The sequence below is a fragment of the Cynocephalus volans genome, chromosome 2 (genome assembly GCF_027409185.1).
Source record: "Cynocephalus volans isolate mCynVol1 chromosome 2, mCynVol1.pri, whole genome shotgun sequence".
Lineage (NCBI taxonomy): Eukaryota > Metazoa > Chordata > Mammalia > Dermoptera > Cynocephalidae > Cynocephalus > Cynocephalus volans.
This window is the reverse complement of record NC_084461.1, coordinates 186800610-186814905: the sequence shown is the minus strand read 5'-3', so window position 1 is coordinate 186814905 and position 14296 is coordinate 186800610. Positions and strand designations below refer to the sequence as shown.

General features: G+C 39.1%; 2 non-coding genes across 2 annotated transcripts; both read left to right on the top strand.

Annotated features, from left to right (window-relative positions):
• Nucleotides 1–390: 390 nt before the first annotated feature.
• On the top strand, nt 391–497 carry LOC134371286 (U6 spliceosomal RNA). Its single transcript, XR_010022727.1, has one exon. It is a non-coding gene; the product is annotated as a U6 spliceosomal RNA (small nuclear RNA).
• Nucleotides 498–9661: 9164 nt separating this feature from the next.
• On the top strand, nt 9662–9768 carry LOC134371285 (U6 spliceosomal RNA). The gene has a single exon (XR_010022726.1). It is a non-coding gene; the product is annotated as a U6 spliceosomal RNA (small nuclear RNA).
• The last annotated feature ends 4528 nt before the right edge of the window (nt 9769–14296 follow it).

Genomic DNA, 14296 nt, shown 5'->3' with positions numbered 1-14296 from the left:
CGCGGCAATGCTCCCGCCGTGGGTTCGGATCCTATATAAGAACGGCCGGTGCACTCACTGGCTGAGTGCCGGTCACCTAAAAAGACAAAAAAAAAAAAAAAAAAAAGAAATTAGTTGAAACTTAGTGGGTTAGATAAACACGATCTCACACAGTTTCTAAAGGTCAGGAATCCAAGCTAATCTAGTGGCTTAGCTGTATCTTCTGGTTCAGTATCTCCCAAGAGATTACAGTCAAGATGTCATCTGGGGCTATAGTCATTGAAGGCTTGACTGGGGCTAGAACATGGGTTCTCAGTGGGACTTTATTGGTGAAAATTGGTTTGGGAGGAAGGGGGACACAAAATTCTTAGACATTACAGTGGTTTGTGGCCCTTCAAAGTTCAATGTTCCGTGCTCGCTTCGGCAGCACATATACTAAAATTGGAACGATACAGAGTAGATTAGCATGGCCCCTGCGCAAGGATGACACGCAAATTCGTGAAGCGATCCATATTTTTTAAAAATTAATATATAAATTCACACATACACATACACACACACACACACACAAACGGGGGGGGGGAGAAGATATAACAACCACAATTATTTGAAGTTGATACAACAAACAAACAGAAAGGACATTGTTGGGGGGGAGGGGGGGAGGGAGAAGGGAGGGAGGTTTTGGTGATGGGGAGCATTAATCAGCTACAATGTATATCGACAAAATAAAATTAAAAAAAAAAATAAATAAAATAAAATTTTTAAAAAAAAAAAAAAGTTCAATGTTCCCTGAAAAAATCTTATTCCTTAGTATTTTATTTCTTTCATTAGGGAGAAATTAAATATAATTAAATATTAATTAATTGGTTTTTTTAAAGTTTAATTTAATTTTTTTCTCCTTAAGGGAGTGATAAAAAAAAAAACAGAAAAGGAAAGGGGCACTAGGCTAGAGGATCTTTCCCAAGATGGCTCCCTCCCATGGCTGCTGGCAGGAGGCCTCAGTTACTTGACACATGGACTTCTCCATGGATGCTTGAGTGTCCTCACAATATGGCTGTTGGCTTCCCCCAGAGTGACCAATCTGGAAAAGTAAGCAAGGAGGAAGCAGCAATGTTTTTTATACTGTAGTCTTAGAAGTCACACAATCACTTTTATAATACCTACTCACTAGAGGTAAGTCAGTACATTCAGCCCACTCTCAAGGAAAGAGTACGTGGCCTGTTATTTTCACTTTTTAAAAACAGTGCTTTTCAACTAACAAATTTTTTTTTAACCATTGAATTAAATGTTCATTCAATGAAAGGATATATAAAAACTTACAAATCTTAGAACTCAACTACACATGAAATAGGATGATGGTGTATTCAGTTTTTATCACATACAGGCAGTATAGTTATTAACTCTTCTCCCCCTTCCCTTTCCCCTTTGGTCCTTATTTCTGGCTCCTATTTTGGCTATGAGGTTATTCTGTTATTGGCCTAAGGGAAGATGAATGGACAGTTTTTACTATTTTCAGGTCAATGGAGAAAATTTCAGATATTTTTTTAAAAATGGAGAATAAACATCAAAATCAAGTTTTTTACCAAACAGAAATTAAATTTTTTTGTACAGATTTCTCTTTGCCACTTTTGATGCTTCCATGAATGTTGCCAATAAACTATTAGCATTGACTTCTAAAGTCATTAAAGTTACTAATCTTCTGTTCACAACTTTCCCTGCAAGATGCCTATTCTGATAACCTCTCCCCTATGGTATACACACTAGTTTATTTATTTTTTTGTATTCATTTATCTAATTTTTGCACCTGGCTGGTATGGGGATCCGAACCACTGACCTCATATTACAAGGCCACACTCTAACCAACTGAGCTAACCAGCCAGCCCTACACACTGATTTAAAAGCAACTGGCTGGTGCTAAAATGAATTAGCATTGACAATTGCTAGAAAATGGCGTGTCATTTTCTATTCAGAAAGACAAGCTATAGAACAGTACCTTCAAATCTGATTTTTAAAACAGACAACATATTTGTCAGAAACTAAAATATAGCATTTTGTTGTTCAACTTGGAAGGAAGCCAGCAATTAGATAAGACATGTGCATTAATACTTGCATTACAGCAAGTATCCGTACATTTTTTTTTACAAACACACAAACTCACAGCTTATTATGTTTTATCCAAAAATTGATTGCCATCATATTATTACATTTCCTCTTTTGTGTTTCGTTAAAGTAGATGTCTTAACTAAAGATTTTTCTCAACTGGACATACTCTCAAAGGATGCATTCTGAAATAAGACACCTGGAGGATAAATACTAAGAATGTTTTCCTGGGTTTAAAGTTTCCACACACCTTCTAGATTTTGCATAGTACAGAGTCAGCTGTATCTCTAAGAAGCATGCTGTATTTTCCAACATTGCTTTTCTGAGAAGGAAGACTTATTACCCAGGGAAAGTCATAATTTTAGCTTACCAAATTGCATTCTAGTTGTTTTGTTATATACCTGCTATTATTCCAAGTATGCTTTTAAGTAATCTAAAACTTCTCAAAATCGATTTGAGTTTGTAAGTACTACTGACCATTCTCTTTCCAATATCCCTGAATTAAATATATTCCAGGTTTATAATGCACAACACCTTTACAGAAGTGGGGCTGGGGATGGGGAGAAGAGGTTGTGCCATGCCATGGAGAACTACAGTTCTAACAGATATTTTAAAAACTCTATGTCACAAAGTATTCCTCTATTTTTTTTGTAAAAATTTTAAGATTTTGCTTTTGACATCAAATCTTTTATTCTCCTGGGATAGATTTTTGTGTATGATGTGAGGTAGGGAATCAAAATTGTTTAAACTTGTGTGTGTATTGCAATTAATATTATAAATATTTCAGTAACAATATAAAATTTAATATAAATAATTTAGTGAACATGTATGTTGTTACTATACAAAAGTTAATATATGTAATTCATGTTATATTAATTTATCTATTATCTGCTATATTATATATATATATACTCACACACACCATGTATATACACACACACTCTCTAGCTATACAAATATTAGTGGAATAGATGGGCTAATTTCCATATCAGAAGATGTAGATTACCTCATTTTTTTCAATTGTTGCATTATAAGATGGAGCGTATTATGATTTAAACAGACTCCTATTGATAGACATTTAGTTTATTTTCAGTATTCGCTATTACATACACTGCCACAATAAAAAATCTTGTATGCATATATAGCATACTTATACAAATATATTTGTAGAGTTAATTCTTAGATTATAACCACTGAATCTTAAGTATGCACATTTAAATTTTTTAAAATTACTCCCCAAAAAAGATCGAACCCACTTATATCCCCACCAACAATGCATAAGAATTTCTGTCCCCCCATACTTTAACCTTTCCTAAATGCAAAACCAATACGAGTACTACTCCATCAAAGACAAGCCGTCCAAGGCTACCTGGAAATAACTGTGCATATGTTCCTGCCGAAAAAAGCAATTTGAATCCTGAATGAAATTCCTAAAAGCTAAAAGGAGATAAGGGTGCCTAAATCTGCTGGGGCCAGTCAGATGTTGAGATTCCTGTTCTGTCAGCACCACGCTCAGCCAGTGAGCAAACCGGCCATCCCTATATAGGATCCGAACCCGTGGCCTTGGTGTTATCAGCACCGCACTCTACCGAGTGAGCCACGGGCGGCCCTGAGATTCCTGTTCTGTTAGTCAAAAATCTTCTCACCTTTTAATAGCATTTATATCAGTGAGCACGCTTTCAGCAGCTAGTCTAACTCAGACAATTTAACCAAGAAGGAAATTTGGCAGATCTCACAACAGGAAGTTTGGAGCAGGGTTAAGCTTCAGGGTTGGTGATTCAGTGGCTCAACAATTTTCTCAAGCACCCAAAATCTTTTCTTCTTTTTCTCTGCCATTTGCAGGGTTAGCTTTATCCTAAGGCTGGTTGTAAGATGATTGCCAGAGCAATGGATATGATACATTTTCTTATTCGTGTTTTCCTGTGGCTTTCTAAGAACACACACACACACACACACACACACACCCTGCAGTATGCATCTCCGTGCCTCTGACCGGCCCACACTGGCCAGTTCTGCCCATTCTGAGCATACCATGGTCAGGGTAAGTGAGCATCGCAGAGTCACTTGTTACATTCACTACAGTGCTTTTGTTTTCAAAGACTGTGGCAGGGACTACCAGATGTCTCCCCAAAAGCTATTCTTCCCTCTCTTTGTACCTGATTTTTCCTTGCCTGTGGACATCCGGAATGAAGGCGACATTCCCAAGCTTCTGGCCAAACTGAAGTAGCCTGTGTAACATCTGGGAAGTGTTTTTAAAGGGAGGCAGCAAACATTTATCTTTCTTTTTTCCTTCCTGCTGAATGAGTGTGATATTGTGATATAATAAGAAATACATATTTGGTCTTCATCCCTGGCTCCTGGCCAGAGCTCCTAAAGCCTTTGTGATTTCCTGAGAGACAGGGGTGTTAGGAGCTTCTTTTGTTCTAGTATTTGGCCTTTGACCCTGGCTCTGGACACGGAGCTCCTAATCCCTTGGAATTGTCCTGCGTGATGGGAGTGTCTTTTGGTCTAATGAGATGACTCTTGGTGGGCTCCTGGATGGCTTCAGGATGGGGACTGGTCACCAGAAAGACCATGCCATGATTAAAATCTTGGAACTATTACCCCTACCCCCTAACCTCTAAGGAAGGAAGAGGTGCTAGAGATTGAGTTAATAATCAATCATGGGGCTGGTTTGCTTAGTTGGTTAAGAGCGTGGTGCTGATAACACCAAGGTCAAGGGTTCTGATTCACCTACCGGCCAGCTGCCAAAAACAAAAAAACAGAACAAACAAAATCAATCATGCCTACATGATGACCTCTCCATAAAAATCTGTGAACTACATGGTTTGGAGAGCTTCCAGGTTGATGAATACATCCACATGCTGGGACGGTGGTACACTCCAACTCCATGGTGACAGAAGCTTCTGTGCCCAGACCCTTCTACACCTTGCCCTATGTGCCTCTTCATCCAGCTGTTCATCAGTATCATTTATCATATTCTTTATAAGAAACTGGTAACCTGAGTGTTTCCCTGAGTTCTATAAGCTATCAAAACAAATTGTTGAACCTGAGGAGAGGGTCATGGGAACCCCTGATTTGGAATTAAGTCAAACAGAAATGTAGGTAAGCTGGGGACCCACTACCTGTGATTGGCATTTGAAGTGGGGGGCAGTCTTGTGGGACTGAGCCTGTGGCATCTGCAGTAACACCAGATAGTGTCATAACTGTATCACAGTACACCCAGTTGGTGTCTGGAGAGCTGGAGAATTGAAACCCCCCACACGTCTGGTGTCAGAAGTGTTGAGCATAGTAGAGAAAATGGTTTGCATTTCCCTATACACTGGAATATAGGCATGGTACCTGGAACTAGGATCACCATGTTGACTCAAAGGAGGAAACCACTTGGAATGAATAGAATACCCACAAGGAAAGATCCCAGGTTCCTGTAACAGAGACCCTGGACCACCTTTGACCATTGTTAAGGATTGAATCATGTCCCCCCAAAGAGATCTAGGTCCTAACCTCCAGAATCTCAGAATGTGACCTTATTTGGAAAGTGGGTCTTTACAGAAGTAATTAAGATCATTGGGGTTGGCCCTAATCCAGTATAATTGGGGACCTTATAAAAAGGGGACATTTGGACACAGAGACACCTAGACACAGAGGAAAGACAATGTAGAGGGAGAATTCCATGTGAAGGTGGAGGATCAGGGTGATACATCCACAAGCCAAGTAACACCTAGGGCTACCAGGAACTAGCAGAGGAGCATGGGACAGTTTCTCCCCTAGAGCCTTCGGAGAGAGCATGGCCCTACTAACGCCTCCATCTCAGACTTCTGGCCTCCATTCACTCCTGTTGTTTCAGCCACCTAAGCTTTGGTACTCAGTTATGGCAGCCCTAGGAAACTCATGCAGCCTAACTACTTGAACTCATGTTTCAGCCATGGCTATTTGTGGTTTTGTTACTCACAGAACCTCTCCCCAGCTACTACAAAGCTTTTTCATGTATTGATTGCTTTGATACATCACGCTAGTGTTTCTCACACTTGGGAACTCGGTGGCTCCTGAGCATCTGTCCTTGGTTTCTGCTGGAGAAGCGCTTCATTTAAAAGTTACTTTAAAGCTGGCCTGTTGGCTCACTTGAGAGAACATGGTGTTGATAACACTAAGGTCAGGAGTTCAAATCCCCATGCCAGCCAGCTGCAAAAAAAACAAAAAACAAAAAAAAAAACCCCAAAACAAAAACCTTTACTTCAGGAGTTAACTTTGCAGCCACATGAGGGTTAGCAAACAGAATGTGGGCACTGAAATTATACAGCAGCACTTGGTTATGAGGTAGTGCAGAATGACCAGGAACAAGCTAATATTGTCTGATTTTTGCTTTATCCTTGAAATGAAAGCAAAAAAATGTAAAAATTCCTGTAGAGAACTTGTGGATGTCTGAGAGACAATTTGTCCTTAAACCCTAGTTTTGGGAACTACTGACATTGTGTGGATCGGGGAGTCTGTTGCGGGGTTGGCTATGTTCAGTATCTGGGAAGATACGAGGGGTCAGATGTTGGCTCTTGAAATGCTTGTCTCTTTCTGGAAGTCTCAGTACACTTAGAGATCGTAGAAAACTGGAGGAGATGCAATTCTCTGGAACAGATTTCACCTGTCTATAAGCAGGTGAATCAGCTAACTGGGTGTATTTGCCAGCACTGCCATAACATTGTACCTCACACTGGGTGGTTTAAACAACAGAAATTTATTCTCTTACAGTTCTGAAGGCCAGAAGTCAGCAGGGTTGGTTCTTTCTGGGCACTCCAAGGGAGAATCTGTTCTGTGCTTCTCTCCTAGCTTCTGGTGTTTGCTGGCGTTCCTTGGCTTGTAGACACATCACCCCAACCTCTATCTACATTTTCACATGGCATTCTCCCTGTGTGTCTCTGTCTCTGTGTCCAAATTTTTCTCTTATAAAGACATGTGTCTTGTTGGACTAACAGCCCACCTTACTCCGGTATGACCTCATCTTAACTAATTATACCTGCAACCACCATATTTCCAAATAAGGTCACATCCTGAGGTTCCAGGTGACATGAATTTGGGGGAAGACATTATTCAACCCAATACACTGGGTAATGCCAGATTATCCAGTGGTAACCTCTTCAAATATGAACTAAACCGACTCTGATTCTGTTGCCAACTGTATGTGTCTCCTCTCAGGATATTATACAGGAACACAACCCAGCATCTAGCATCTCTAACCTATATCTAAGGACCAATTTTAATTGTTAAAGTCATTTATTTCAATGCAGATATCTTCCACTATATTATGACTTCAATGAGTTTAATCTCTTTCTGAAGTTACTCTTGTGCTTCTCACCTCTATTTGACTAAAGTCAAATGCATCCCAAGCAGGTAGTAGTATTCTCAGCCTGCTCTTTGAACTTTCACTAGTACTTTGTAGTAAGCATTTGATGTTTATCATGTTCTGCCTCCTCTAGTAGTTAATCTTATTCTTTCTCCTTCCTCCTCAGTCTAGAGGTCTTATTCCTCTCTGTATAAAAGGATCTCAGGAAAGTGGATTGCTTAGGTACTTACTGCATAAATACTTATGCCATTTACTATCTTATTCGTATGGATAGGATTCAATTTGTGTCAACTTCAAATTTTATCACACCGATACCAATTAGTTACTACCAATCATGTTATGCAAAAATATACAACTTAAACTTGAACGTGGTACTTTGGGCCAATCATAAGACAAAAAAAATCCTTGGAAGAGCAATCTGTTCTTGCAGGCCAAATAGATAAGATTTGAGTGTTTTTAAAATTTAGGGGCTGGCCGGTTAGCTCAGTTGGTTGGAACATGTTGTTACAACACCACAGCCAAGTGTTTGGATCCTTGTACTGGTCAGCCGCCAAAAAAAAAAAAAATTTATGGCACTGCCTTGGATTGAATGTCTGCCCCAAACTTAATTCCCACTGTAATGGTTGAGGGTGGGAAATTCTATTATAGTAATTGAAAGATGGGGCCTTGAAGAGGTGTTTGGATTGTGAGGACCCTGCATAGTGAATGGTTTAATGGTGGTCATGGGTGTGGTTCTGAGGGCTTTAAAAAGAGAGTGCATGAGGAACTATCTCTGTCTCTGTTCTGCCATTTTCTGCCATGTGAGACCCCTTATTGCTGTGAAGCCACCGCCTAAGAAGACCCTCACCAGATGTGTTCCCTGGACTTTGGACTTCCCAGCCTCTGAAACTGTAAGCAATAAATTTTGTTTTCTAACAAATCACCCAGTTCCAAGTGTTTTGTTATAAGCAACAGAAATGGACTAATACATGCACTAAAATTATGTTATTTGTTAATGTCCTATTTAACATTCTAATCCCAGCAGTTTCTGATTTTAAATAGTATTTTATTCACTTAATTTTAGGGGCTGGCCAGTTAGCTCAGTGGGTTTAGAGCACAGTGTTTTAACGCCAAGGTCAAGGGTTTGGATCCCTGTCATGACCAGCTGCCAAAAAAAAAGTTCACTTAATGTTTTTCCTGTTCTAGAATTTACCCATTTAAAATCTCAGATAGTTTCAAAATAGGTAAGTTTGAAAAGTTTTAAAACATTATTATTTATACTTGCTAGACTGTACAAATTCCACTAAGTGATTACATAATAGGTGAGAATCCTCAGTTAAAGAACTGAAAAGACTTATAATTCTTTGCTTGAACTATACGTGGTGACAGAAAAAACAACACAGCTACAATATTTTACTACTCATCTCATCAAGAGGTGGACTCTTGTTCCCTGCCCCTTGAATCAGATTTTGCTGACTTGCAATAGAATGTGGCAAAAGTAATGTGTGAATTCCACAGTTTGGCCTCAAGAGGTATTGCAGTTTCTGCTTTTGTCTTCTTGGAGTACTTTTGCTACAAATAAATAAGCTCAGTCTAGACTTCTGAATGATGCAAGGCCACATGCAGAGAGGGGCCCAGCTGACAACTAGTTCCAAGGTTCCAGATATGGGAGTGAGGCATCTTAGATCTCCCTTCCCCAGTCAAGCCACCAGCTGAATGTAGTCACATGAGTGAGTCTAGGTGAGCAGAACTCCCTAGCCAACCTACAGAATTACGAGAAATAACAAATTGTGTTTTAAGTCACTAAGTTTGGGGATGATATGTTACATATCAATAAATAACTGATACGCAATCTTTAATATATCATTAAACATTACTAAATTACTTGCCTAGTTTCAATTATACATATCAATGAAAGGCAGGATTAGAAGTAAAATGCTCAGAAACAGATATGTTGAGGTAAAAATCAATGAATGAAAGTTTTGATTTAAACAGTCAACTAATTAGATAAGTAGATGAAATTTAGCAATAAATTTACTAGGTGCTCTTTGGCATGCATATGTGAGTGATCACTGTACTCTAGGTATGGAATATATCCTTGATTTTAGAGTTAATAATGAGATAAATCTCCTCAATAACTCAGAAAAAAACTCAGAAGGAGAATTAAAGTTTTCAAAAATAATGGTTCAAGGATGTAAGTTTGCAGATGACTGGATCACTACCCACAGACTCATTCATCCTCATTGTACTTTAAAAATCAATACAAGTGTGCTCGCTTCGGCAGCACATATACTAAAATTGGAACGATACAGAGAAGATTAGCATGGTCCCTGTGCAAGGATGACACGCAAATTCGTGAAGTGTTCCATATTTTTAATCAGCCACAATGTATATTGACAAAATAAAAATAAAATAAAATTTAAAAAATAAATAAATAAATAAATAAATAAATAAGTAAATAAAAAGAAATAAATGAAAAAAAAAAATCAATACAAGTGCTGGCCAGTTAGCTCAGTTGGTTAGAGCACAGCCTTATATTCCAAGGTCACAGGTTTGGAACCCATATTGACCAGCCACAAAAAAAAGAAAGAAAAAGAAAAATCAATATAACAACAGAAAAGAGAACCACAGACCAATATATTTATGAATACATATCTAAAATCCTCATCAAAATACTAGCAAACTGAATCCACCAATATGTAAAAAGGACTGTACAATATGACCAACTGAGATTTATCGTAGGAATGCAAGGTTGGCTTAACACCTGAATATCAATTAATGTAATAAACTGAAACAATGGAATAAAGGACAAAAACCATATGATAATTTCTTTTTTGCTGGCCAGTACAAAATCAAATGATAATCTCAATACAGTAAAATCATTTGACAAAATTCAATAACACTTCATATTAAAATACTCAACAAACTAGGAAATCAATATAGCCTGTTCCCACCATAACTGAATATTCAGTAGATCATTTGTGTTTTGTGCCTGCAATTATTTATGTAAAATATACTTGTAAATATATATTGTAAAGTATATTTATGTAAAATATACTTTGTAAAATATTCTTGGTTGCAATTTCTTCCTAAGGGCACAATAAGGCCTATCTTTGCCTATACATCCTAAATATACCCAGGAGTGAATCATTCACACAAAGCATATTAAACATATTGGTGATTTTACTCTGAACATTGAAATAAAAATGAACTTAGAATATTGCTTCAATTCATCAAAAATGAAAGGCAGTTTATGGTGAAGGAAGCTTAAGTGAGGACAAAACACCAACTCCAGAGTTAAAAGGGACCTTGGAGATCACAGAGTTCAAACTCTAACCCTGTGTGGGTGAATCCACTTCTCTACCAAGATGTCAGCCAATCTCTAAAAGGTATAACAAGTAGGATATTTCAACCTTCAAATCTAGTCACTCATTCAACAAATGTTTGAGCTGGGAAGAGAGGTAAGAGGAAAGAGAATCTAAAGAAGGGTGAAAGAAAAATATGAATAAGACTTCTGGTCAAGATGGCGGAATAGACGGTCCCTAGCATCACTCTCTCCCACAAATCAACCAATTTAAACAATAAAAACATAACATCAAGTGCATACGGAACAGGGAGACGTCCAGCGGGGAAGGCAGAAGCTCCGTGGAGACCACATTCCCTGCAGGGCCACTGTCACATGATCTGGCAGATAGGCTTCACCGCCACCACCTGGCTCCATTCCCAGCCCAGCCCAGTGTGCACAGAGTGAGGAGACGTCTGGCAGAGGAGGTGTAGGCTCCGCAGAAACCACACACCCTGTGGGGCCGCCACTGCATGATCCAGCAGGTAGCCTTCACCACAGGCACCTGGCTCCATTCTCAGCCTGGCCTAGTGTGCTCGGAGCAGGGAGACTTCCAGGAGGGGAGGCAGGAACTCCACGGGGGACCACACCGCTGCCGCGCGATCCAGCAGCCCGGCCCAATGTGTACGGAGCACAGAGACATCCAGCAGGGGAGATAGAAGCTCCATAGAGTCCACACACCCTGTTCGGGGGCTGCTGCCACACAATCCAGCAGCAGGTAGGCTTCACCGCAGCCACCCGGCTCCATCCCAAGCCCGGCCTAGTGCGCACGGAGCAGGGAGACATCCAGCAGGGGAAGGGGAAGCTCTGCAGAGACCACATACTCTGCAGTGCCACTGCACATCCCAGCAGCCGGGCCCGTAGTGCACGGAACAGGGAGAAGTCCAGCACGGGAGGTGGAAACTCAGCAGAGACCACACACCCTGTGGTACCGCTCCATGATCCAGCAGCCCGGCTGAGTCCAAGCTAACCAGAGAGGTGGCTCCCCGGAGAGGTCCAAGACCTGAGGCAACCACACACACAAGGCACTAGTGGCCAACTGAGCAGTGACTGAGGTAGCCATACCAAATTGGCAACCACAGCAAAATCTTAGTCAGTCAATACTGTCAAACCTGTGGACTGTGAAACCCCCTGCCCCAATGAATAAACATCAAAGAAAAGTTACCAGAAATATGAAAAATCAAGAAAGTACACCACCAAAGGATAATAACTCTCAAGCTCTAGATCCTATAGAACAAGAAGCCTTTGAAATGACTGACAAGGAATTTCGAGTGATAATTCTAAGGAAACTGAACGAGATACAAGAAAACTCAGCTAGACATCATGATGAGACGAGGAAAAGTATACAGGACCTGAAAGAGGAAATGTACAAGGAAATCAATGCCCTGAAAAAAAATGTAGCAGAACTTGCTGAACTGAAGAAGTTATTCAGTGAAATAAAAAACACAACAGAGAGTGTAACCAGCAGGCTTGTGGAAGTTGAAGAGAGAACCTCTGAACTTGAAGATGGGCTGTTTGAAATAACACAAGCAGACAAAAAAAAAAAAAAGAAAAAAGAAAAAAGAATCAAAGGCATTGAAGAAAATCTGAGAGAGATATCAGACAACCTTAAGCGCTCAAATATCTGGGTCACGGGTATTCCAGAAGGGGAGGAAAAGGAGAATGCATTGAAAACATATTCAACAAAATAGTGGCAGAAAACTTCCCAGGTATAGGAAAAGTCACAGATCTTCAGATCCAGGAAGCTCAACGATCTCCAAATGTATTCAACCCAAAAAGGTCTTCTCCAAGACATGTTATAGTCAAATTGGCAAAACTCAAAGACAAAGAGGGAATCTTAAAAGCTGCAAGAGAGAAGTGTCAAATCACCTATAAAGGAGCCCCAATCAGGCTAACATCAGACTTTTCATCACAAACCCTAAAAGCCAGAAAGGAATGGGAGGATGTATTCAAAATACTATAAGACAGAGATTGTCAGCCAAGAATACTCTACCCTGCAAGGCTATCCTTCCGAAATGAAGGGCAAATAGTAACTCAGACAAACAAAAACTGTGGGAGTTCACCACCACACGACCACCCTTACAAGAAATTCTCAAGGGAGTACTGGGTTTGGTTCCTGAAAAATAACTACCACTGCCATAAAAACCCAAGAGAAACCTAAACCCACTAGTATAATAAAAATGGCATTCATGAAGAGAAAACAAACAAACAAAAAGGCTATCTACAACCCAAGGAACCAACAAACACAGAAAACAAACAGTAAATCAGAAAGTAAGGAACAAAAGATACCTAAGACAACCAAACAATAATCAATAAAATGCTAGGAATAAATCAACACTTTTCAATAACAACTCTTAATGTAAAAGGCTTAAATTCCCCAATCAAAAGACACAGACTGGCTGACTGGATTTAAAAGGAGGACCCAACTATATGCTGCCTTCAAGAGACCCACCTCACCCATAAAGACTCACATAGACTAAGAGTGAAAGGATGGAAAAAGATCTACCATGCAAACAGAAAAGAAAAGTGAGCTGGAGTAGCTATTCTTATATCTGATAAAATAGACTTTAAACTAAAAACCATAAAAAGAGACAATGAGGGACACTACATAATGATAAAAGGATTCATCCATCAAGAAGACATAACAATCATAAATATATACGCACCCAATGTTGGAGCAGCCAGACTTATAAAACAAACTCTACTAGACCTAAAGAAGGAAATAGACACTAATACCATAATAGCAGGGGACCTGAAACCCCACAGTCAATATTGGACAGATCATCTAGGCAAAGAATCAGCAGAGAAACACAAGATCTAAACAATGCTCTAGACCAATTGGACTTGGCAGATATCTACACAACATTCCATCCAACAACCTTAGAATATTCATTTTTCTCATCAGCACATGGATCATTCTCCAGGATAAATCACATATTAGGTCACAAATCAAGTTGCAACAAACTCAGAAAAATTGGGATTATCCCATGTATTTTCTCAGACAACAAGGGATTAAAATTAGAAATCAATAACAAATGAAATTCTGGAAACTATACAAACACATGGAAATTAAACAGCATTCTATTTAATGACATATGGGTCCAAGAAGAAATCAAGCAGGAAATAAAAAAATTTATTGAAACTAATGAAAATAATCATATCAAAACCTGTGGGATACTGCAAAAGCAGTACTAAGGGAGAAATTTATTGCATTAAATGTTCACCTCAGAAGAATGGAAAGATGGCAAGTGAACAACCTAACACTTCACCTTAAAGATCTAGAAAAACAAGAACAATCCGAACCTAAAGTTAGCAGACGGAAAGAAATCATTAAGATCAGAGCAGAACTTAATGAAATTGAAACCCAAAAAACAATACAAAAGATCAATGAATCAAAAAGTTGGTTTCTTGAAAAGATAAATAAAATGGACAAACCATTAGCATGGCTAACAAAGAAGAGAAGAGAGAAGATTCAAATAACAAAAATTAGAAATGAAAAAGGTGGTATTACAACTGATTCATCTGAAATATAAGGAATCATTCGAAACTACTATAAACAA